This window comes from Drosophila ananassae, chromosome 2R (genome assembly GCF_017639315.1).
Source record: "Drosophila ananassae strain 14024-0371.13 chromosome 2R, ASM1763931v2, whole genome shotgun sequence".
NCBI lineage: Eukaryota > Metazoa > Arthropoda > Insecta > Diptera > Drosophilidae > Drosophila > Drosophila ananassae.
The window spans coordinates 4,279,008-4,288,808 of NC_057928.1; the positions used below are offsets into that span (position 1 = coordinate 4,279,008).

The 9,801-nt window shown below is 32.1% G+C and overlaps 1 protein-coding gene across 34 annotated transcripts in view; it reads right to left on the reverse strand.

Moving 5' to 3' along the window:
- The window catches only part of LOC6493876 (B-cell receptor CD22), a 94,813-nt gene extending 94,363 nt beyond the window's left edge, over nt 1–450 (reverse strand). For 31 of the 34 annotated variants that reach the window (XM_014909107.2, XM_032454257.2, XM_032454252.2 and 28 more), the window contains exon 1: nt 248–450. The gene's annotated coding sequence lies outside the window, so the exon portion shown is untranslated. The remainder of the gene's footprint in view (nt 1–247) is intronic. The other 3 variants (XM_014909103.3, XM_044714867.1, XM_044714863.1) reach the window with 1 other exon arrangement.
- Between the last annotated feature and the right edge of the window lie 9,351 nt (nt 451–9,801).

Sequence of the window (9,801 nt, forward strand, 5' to 3'; positions counted from 1 at the left end):
TTTCTGTATAAGATTTTTCACTTAACCATTTAACTAGTTCTTTTGTATTTATTTATAAGTAAAATAATATTTATATATTAATATGGATATGTATATATATATATATATATAATATACATATATGTATAGGTATACATAGATGGGTGTATTATTCGTATGTGAGCTTTTTTTTAGCTGGATTCGGTCACTGCTATTTTTTTTACTTTCACTTTTAATTCAAAATTATTATTATTATTTATTCTCTTACATTCGCATTGCTTTCGGTCTTGCGATTATTGTGATTTTATTATTTTGTTCAAGATTCAATCTTGTATTCACACGCGTTCTTGTGGCTTCACGTTGAAGAAGCCTAGGCTAACGGAAGCAAGATCGTCGGCACCTGTAGGTTCTCGGCGTACAACGTTCAAAATGAAACTGAAACGCAGAGAATTGGTAGGTAGGCTAAAAACGCAGAGGCAAATATAAAGCGTCAGCAATGCTGCTGAGTGGCCAGAGACAACGGCACGAGAAAGAAAATCAACCCCTATAATACAAGGGAACAATGGCCCCGAAAGTGACGTAGGCGTTTTCGTGTTCTAAGAGTAACGTTGCGAATAGTATTTTGAGGTAAATGACGCGGAAGACACATGTTATTAGCCACCATAGCTAAAGATAAAAAAATGCAGTAAATAACCTGGGTGCAGTTTAATATGTATTTATTTATATTGAAAGTTACCATATGTGTATGATCCGAATAACGCATTAAATCATCTTTACAAAAGGTGTATTTTTTAAAGAAAACTTAAATAATATATAACCCAGGCCAGAAGTTAAAAATTTCCTATCATAATTTCAATTTCTTTTACAACAACACTGATCCAAAGTCGACGAAGGTTCCGTTTCTCTGAGTATCCGCCGTCCACCTAAGAGAAGAAATTGATTGATCATTGATCAACATACATACATATATTAAATATGCATTTTCCAAAACATAAAATTTTTAACAAAACGTGTATATCTAGGATAAAAGAAGCATCCACCAGTTGTCATATCTTTGGAAATTTCCAATTTTATACATTTAGTTTGTATTGGGCTCTTTTAAAATGTTCCGAAAAATTTTTCTGGGCTTTAAAAAAAACCAACTGAAACATATAGGTATATTTCTTATGGTAAATGAAAGAATTTTTTTTCTCAAATTAAACCTGTACAGAGTTTACTATAATTTGGTCAGTGAACTAAAATGACTAAACTAAAATGGCTTATTTCATTATTACGTGAAAAAAATGACGGATATACATATGTATGCATGTTGAATAGGGCACTGTAGAAGCAGAAGCGACGAATAGAAAAAAAAAAAAAATTACTATAGTGTAAAAAAAATACGCATAATGACCCTCTGGTGACCGAAAGACCAGCGGCACGAAAAACGCCACGGTGGACGGGAGAAACAGCATAGCACAACAAAAATTGCGATACTGTCGCTTTTTAGAAGGGAGAAACGGCGCATCTGCTTCCTTTACCTACCCTTGTTGAGACAGGTGGCAGCGAGAAGCCGAGTTAGTTACATTTCAATGACTCCCGGTTCCCTGCCACCTGTCTACTTCTTGTTAAAAAGGAGTTATTCAGTTTTCGAGGTTTCTGTTTATAAATACTAAAAGTCAATACTAAAAGTAAAACTAAAGTAAAAATAAAAAAAATTGCGGTGACTAAAAGGAAAAAAAAGGTATTTTTTCGGTTTAGTTAAAAAAAAGTGGGGTGAAGCAAATTTCGAAGAAGTAATGGGAACCCATATGATAAAATTCCTAGTTAGTATGCATTTACACGAACTCATGGAAATTAGGTCAATGGGCCTTATGCCACAAGTGGCAAAGGTGGGCCTCATAACGAAGCTATGTATGTACGAGGTGGAACTTTATAGTAATGAAGAGAAGCTTAAAAACAGAACCTTAAATAAGATAATTCAGCAAATCAGAACCTTTTCAATTTTCCTCCTTGGAAGTGCCATTCAACTTGGTCTGATTAGTGGATATTCCTGCTTCGGTTCGAGATATGTATGTGGGAAGCCAACATCAACAAAATTTATATTTTTAGGAAAAATAATACAATTTTACATAATATTTTTACAGCCATTTATATTTAATAACTAACAAGAAAGAAAGCCTAACTTCAGGCGGAGCCGAAGTTGATATATCCTTTCAGTTAGGTAGCAGCTTAGTGGTACGTTAATTTTTATTACGTCTAATTTTTCCAAAGTAATACTTTTTTTAAACTATAAGGTTTTTTTTCTTGCGCAATTTAAACAAAACAATGGGAAAAAAGTTTACAGAATATACCAATCTCAAGCTAAAAGTTGTTAAGTTATGCTGATTTGGAGAAGGGGTTTTGAAAGCGAAAAACTAAGCAAAAATATATATTTAGCAATATAATAACTTTAAATTTTAGTTAGTATTGAGTTTAAGTTATTTTTAAAGATTGTTTGCATTGATTGAGTTGTTTTAAAAAAAATTGTACAGTAATCAATTCTGTATAAAAATAATTTAGTTTAAATTTTAAGATTTTGCCATTCGTTATGGTGAAATATGGCCCTGCTGGATGTTTGGGTTCAGCAAAGGTTGTACCGTGAAAATCCAAAAAGAATCAATGTATGAATTTGACAAATTTGTTTGAAATAACACAGGCCAACAGCAAAAAATCTCCATGCATAATTTCACCTGCTCCATAACCTTTAAGCTCCACTGAACCAAAGTCTAGAACAAACATAGGTTCTATCACCCACAGTTTCCGCGGTACACCTAAGAGAAGAAATCGATCAAATTTTACCATATATTGAATCATATAAAAAAACCTCTTGACGAGGTAAAGTACCGGTGACGAACCTGCATGCGAAACCCAAAATATCTGATATCAATTTTAGTGACGAAAATATGCTATATAGGTGTACAAAATTGCATATAAAAAATATTCTTGTTCGGCACGTGACTGATTTTTTTTTTGTTTTTCTTGCACGTGCCGAACAAGAAAGTTTTTTTTTATATGCAATTTTGTACACCTACATATATAGCATATTTTCGTCACTAAAATTGATATCAGATATTTTGGGTTTCGCATGCAGGTTCGTCAACGGTACTTTACCTCGTCAAGAGGTTTTTTTATATGATATCAGTTGTTTTTTTATATATATTGATCTTCAATTATTTAAAACAGAACGCATAATATATAGAATATATATATATGGAAGTAACCTCTGGACAGGCGATTCACACAGTTAGCAATACTTTAATTGTTAGGATAAACATCAAAACTCTTTTTTTTTAACTCTATAGATTTTGACATTCAAGAAGGTGGAATAATTAAAAACCTTTCCAAAGACGTAAAGAATTTTTCGATAGCTTCAGTGGCTGCAACTTCAGTATTGTACTGTATTACTGTACTGTATATTATGTACATGTAACATATATGCTCAGTGGGGGCATATGCATATAAAGCGTTGTACTCCTAAAATTTTGCATTTTTCTCATTAAGAAATGAGACACTAAAAAACACAAAGCAAAATTACATCAAAAATTGCCGAGAAAGTTCGAGATTAGCCGAGTGGAGAGCGTTGTGGTTTCTAACACGGGAGGGCCTGAGTTCTAATCCTAGTTGAGTCAATGTTTACGGTTTACTTTTTAAGCCCTTTTTTATTTGGATTTTATTTTTGAAATATTTGAAAATATCTTATGTACAAACTTTCATAAGGATGGGCCGACTATATCCTATAGCTGTCATAGAACGATCGGAATTGGCATAACTTTGGTGTTTTTTAAGTTAGAAAGATGGGACTTGGTACAGATTCCATTTTGGGCAAAATAATCTTATTGGCCAAATTTCAACTATATCCAATAGCTGCCATATAACTGAACGATCGGAAATGGCACAACTGCAAGGGTATATCAACTTCGGCTTCGCCCGAAGTTAGCTTTCCTTTCTTGTTTTTCTTTGGGACCTCAAGATTGGTACCTCAACCGACCCGTCCGACATTTCTTTCAGAAGTTATTCAAGAAATTAGATTTTTACAGCTTTTTCAAAAAGTTGTAGAACAATAATTGCTCATATGACAATAACAAAAAACTCCAATTTTATTCAGTATTGCAAAGAAAGACAAACAGACCCACTGGCTTCATTTTGAAAAAATTTTAAAAATCGAATTTCTTGAATAACTTCTGAAAGAAATGTCGGACCGGGTCGGTTGAAGTACCAATCTTCTGAGTCTTCTCATTAAGACATGAGACACTGAAACACAAAGTAGAATTAGATTAAAAGTTGCCATCAAGCATCAAAGTTCGAGGCTAGCCGAGTGGAGAGCGTCGTGGTTCCTAACACGGAAGGCCCGGGTTCGAGTCCAAGTTGAGTCAATGTTCACGTTTTACTTTTTATAAGCCCTTTTTTATTTGGATTTTATTTTTAAATAAATAAACTAAAATCTGAAAAGATATACTCCATATTTTGTAGGTTATTGACCAAATATATGCAGACTCCAGAAAGCAAAGTTGCCAATACACACACATGTATAAGTAAATGCAAGCTTCACAGGAGGCTGTACAAAATGGGTAGCTGCACTTACAGGACTATATCTTGAGTTAACGGATTTTGCCAGATATGAGCGATATATCAAAAGTTGCGTCATCTCAAAAGCTATCTACACGTGCAATATAAAAAGGATTAGTCGACCAAATTTTGAAAAATAATTTTTTTTCTTAAAAAAAAAGTTTATTTTCAGTGTATTTTTTTTTGTTTACTATATAGACGTTTGGTCTCAAAGAAAGTGGAATTTATATTTAAAAAACCATTTCAACGGTGTAAAGCTCTTTTTAATATCTTTCTTAATTATAAAGTTATGAATTTTTTCATTAACAAGGTTTTTTTAATTTTTTGACGTAAGCTTAAGGTATTTCAAAAAGTTGTAGAACAATAGTTGCTCATATGATAGTAACAAACATTTTCCAATTTTTTTCAGGATTTTTAAGGAAAAAATAGTGCAAACAGACAAACCGACAAACCGACAAACCGGCTTCATTTTGAAGAAGAAGAAAAAATCTAATTTTTCGAATAACTTCTGAATGAAATGTCGGATCGGGTCGATTGAGGTGGTTAAACAATATTTTCTTCAAGTAAATTGGAGTTTTTAATCTCATATTTTCAAAAAGTCATGGCTATCTACAACTTCTGTAAAGCTTTACGAAACAAGCTGAACCTGCAATAGATACGTTTTGAACAAAGAAACAGTTTCAGCAAGCCATGAATTTTTGAAAATAGGAGATTAAAAACTCCAATTTACTTGAAGAAAATATTGTTTAACCACCTATAATAATTTCAATAAAATTATTTCGAGTTTTTCCTTAAATCCAAAATTAAAACATGGTATGATGTACTGATTTTAATAAGAAAATAAAAATCTTCCATGGGAAAATGTTTGGAAAAAAATCATAGAAGACCAAAAATTAATGTAGAAAATCAGAGATTTCAACTTTGGATGAGTATTCCAAAGATATGGTAACTGCTAGATACCATTTTTTAATTTTAGTTGGTACACATACATTTCAAAAATGATATGTACTAGAAACAATGATGTTCATCGCTATTACACGGCCTGCATATTTCAATATATGGTAAAATTTGATCGATTTCTTCTCATAGGTGTACCGCGGAAACTGTGGGTGATAGAACCTATGTTTGTTCTGGACTTTGGTTCAGGGGAGCCTAAAGGTTATGGAGCAGGAAAAAATTTACGTGGAGGAAAAAAAAAGTTGGAAATTGTCGGCCTGTGTAATTAGTGTTTTAAAATAATTAACAAGAAAGGAAAGCTAACTTCGGGCGGAGCCGAAGTTGATATACCCTTGCAGTTGAGTCGCAGTCCGCTAGGTGGCGCCACGCATCTTATATTATTAGATATATAGCGGATCGTATTTAGTCGGCCGATCCTTATGAAATTTGCCATATCGAATTATTTTGCCAAAAGAGAAATCTATTGAAACTCCCATGCTTCTAACTTGAAAAACAACGAAGTTATAGCATTTCCGATCAATCAGTTATATGACAGCTATAGGATATAGTTGGCCGATTCTTAAGAAATTCGACAAATCAGATTGTGTTTCCCAAAATAGAATCTGTACCAAATCCCATTTTTCTAAATTAAAAAACAACAAAGTTATGCCAATTTCGATCGTTCTATGACAGCTATAGGATATAGTCGGCCGATCCTTATGAAATTTTGTACACAAGATATTTTGGTCAAATATAACATGTGTGGAAAGTCTCAACCCTCCAACATGAAAAACACCAAAGTTATGTCATTTCCGATCAATCAGTTATATGGCAGCTATAGGATATAGTCGACCGATCCCGGCCGTTCCGACTTATATACTGCCTGCAAAGGAAAGAAGGGTGTGTGCAAAGTTTCAAATCGATAGCTTTAAAACTGAGAGACTAGTTTGCGTAGAAACAGACAGACGGACAGACGGACCGACGGACAGACGGACATGCTCATATCGACTCAGGAGGTGATCCTGATCAAGAATATATATACTTTATAGGGTCGGAGATGTCTCCTTCACTGCGTTGCACAATTTTGACCAAAATTATAATACCCTCTGCAAGGGTATAAAAAAGGTTGAATGGTAATTTTAGCATAAATTAGATTCAAATTAGAGAAAAGGACAATAATAAAAACGCGTTTCAAGAATTTTTTAAAGTTAATGCCATTGGGGAAAAACGTTTTTTTACAAGAGGAATGTCTAAATGCTTTTCATGAACACGTCCAAAATGATAGATAAATACACACATAATAAGTAAACATACACTGTTGAAACTTAAAAAAAATAAAAATACTCTTTTAGTTATTATAATAAATATAAAATTAGGTCTAATTTATCTAACACTTTATCTAACATAAAACAGTTAAAAAAGTTTATTTTTGGGTCCTCAAAAATTTTAAGAAAAATATTTATGTTTGCTTTGGTTCAGTATATACTTGAACTACTCACTGGAATTACAAATTTTCGTCAGCAAAGTGTAGAATATTGTTTATTAATGTGGATTTGTCGTCTCTAGATGTCATATGCTCCGACTGAAAAAACTACACCTACACTAAACAAAGGGAATAACTGCCACACAATTTTATTCGAACAACTGGAGGATAGAATACCTATCTTTTAAGGCTTTATCTTTTAATCATAACTCCTTTTACTTTCATTCCAAAACAAATTGAATTTTTTTTATTGATCCATTTGATATTTCCCCTTTTTTCTTTCCAAGGCATAGTTTCTCAGATTCCTAGCTAAAGTTGACCTCATTATTTAATTTTGGCGCATAAATGGGCATTTTCTATTGGTATTTTTTCTATTTAAATGGGAAGTATAGGTTTGTGGTAAAGTTTAAAGATGGTGGTACTAATATATGCATTCCTAGTTGTGATTTAATTGGCTTTAAAGACTTAAACGGTTAAAAAACAATGTTAATGCCCATATTTTCCCATTTTATTCCGCCATATGTAAATATTAAAATAAAATTATTTTTTTTGGCAAGTTGATTTTTTTTTTTTTTAGTGTTGATCGAAAATACGCTATATACATAGGTGTAAAGAATTGCATATAAAAAATATTCTTTGCGGCACGTGCCTGATGTGCCGAACAAGAATATTTTTTATATGGAATTTTGTACACCTATATAGCATATTTTCGTCACTAAAAGTGATATCAGATATTTTGGGTTTCGCATGCAGGTCACCGGTACTTTACCTCGTCAAGAGGTTTTTTTATATTATATCAGTCTTTTTCTTGTATATATAGATCTTCAATTATTTTAAAAAGAGCTCATAATATATAGAATATTACCCCTTTACAGGCGATTAACACAGTTAGCAATACTTTAATTGTAAACACCAAAACTCTTTTTTTTAACATTTTTGACATTCAAGAAGATGGAATAATAAAAAACCTTTCCAAAGACGTAAAGAATTTTTCGTATTTATAAGTATTTTTAATTTACAAAGGTTTTGGAATTTGGTTGGTTTAAAAATTTTAATTAAAAATTTGCCCAAAATTCGATTTAAAATCCAAAGGAAACATCGTAGTTGTGAGAAACAAAATTGTGTAAACAAATTAACAGATGAGAGGCCTATCCTTATGAGAGTTTCTCTATATAATAAATTAACAGAAAAAAAATAAGAAAGGAAAGCTAACTTCCAGCGGAGCCGAAGTTGATATACCCGGATCGTATATAGTTGTCCGATCCTTATGAGAATTACACCATCAAAAAAATTTCTAATAAAAATATTGGAAACAGCCCCAAGCATCTTTAAAAATACCAAGGTTGTGCCATTTCCGATCGTTCAGTTATGAGAGGTAGAGGATATAGTCGGCCGATCCTTATAAAACAGGATTAAATTGCCCAAAATGAAAACCGTACATAGATAGTCCCATCATTCTAGATTCAAAAACATCGAAGTTAGGCCAAGTATTCTAATAAAAGTTTGCAAATCGGATAAGATCTAACTAACTTAAAACTAACTTTCTAAGGAGGAAAAACATGCCACAGCATGAACATATGACAGCTATACGATATAGTCGGCCGATAGACAAATAATTGAAATTCGTAACCCAGCTGCAAATAGCCAATTCCAATTTTTGTAAAAACATAAACATTTGTAAACAGCTGAGCAACAATCAAATGTAGGATAACAGACGCTGTTATATAAGTTATCGAATAGTAGAACGAGACTGTTAAATAAAGCTGCGAGTAGTAAGTCTTAAGCAAGAAACAGAGCAGAAACGACGCATAAGTTAAGACCAAAAGACAATTATGTAAAACTATATCTAACATATCCACACATTAATAAACCTATGAGACCATTAAAGAAAACCATCCTCTCACACATTTAATTATTCCAATTCGGCTAAAAACAGCCTCATTTCAGATTTCCAATTTTTAAGAGTCATTTCAGATTAAAAACCAAACCAATATTTTGGTGAACAGAATCCCAACTCAAATCATTCTCACTCCTTTTAAGTGAATTAAAACTAAACAGCTCAAACCATTCTTAAATGGGAACCCACTTCACAGGGAATTTGAAATTTTCTTGTCACATCGGTTAATTGAGACCCAAAGCCTTCCACGTCAACTGACTCCTCAAGTAAACTCAATCGATTCCCTTCAGAAAATAAAGCCGCTCAGAGAGAAAAGCTTCTTTCGAGCTTTGATCTGCAAAAGCTTCAGCAAGTGTAGCTATAAAAAGGAATTAGAGCCACAAATTAAGTTAGTTCTGAAATTCAAAAATTCTAAGCGGTTTTAAAGAATCACACTGTATCAAAAACGGAACGCAAATAAAAATATATTTTTTTCAAACTATTTTGAAGAAGATATTTAATTATATGTATGTATGTATGTGTACGTAACACCAAGCTTCACAAGTGGCTGCACAAAATTGGTAGCTTCACTTATACATAGGACTATATCTTTAGTCATCGAATTTTGCCAGATATAAGGATATATCAAAAGTTGCGCCATCTCAAGGGCTATCTCCATGTGCAATATAAATAAGATCAAATAAGCCAAATTTTAAAAATAATTTTTTTTTTTTTTAATTTATAAAAAAAAATTTTTTATTTTTAATTTAAAAAAAAAAAAATTATTTTCAGTGTATTTTTTTGTCTACTATTAAGACGTTTGGTCTAAAAGAAAGTGAAATAGATTTTTAAAAAACCTTTTCAACGGAGTAAAGCACGTTTTAATATCTTTCTTAATTATAAAGGTAAGTATTTTTTAATTAAATTTTTTTTTTAATTG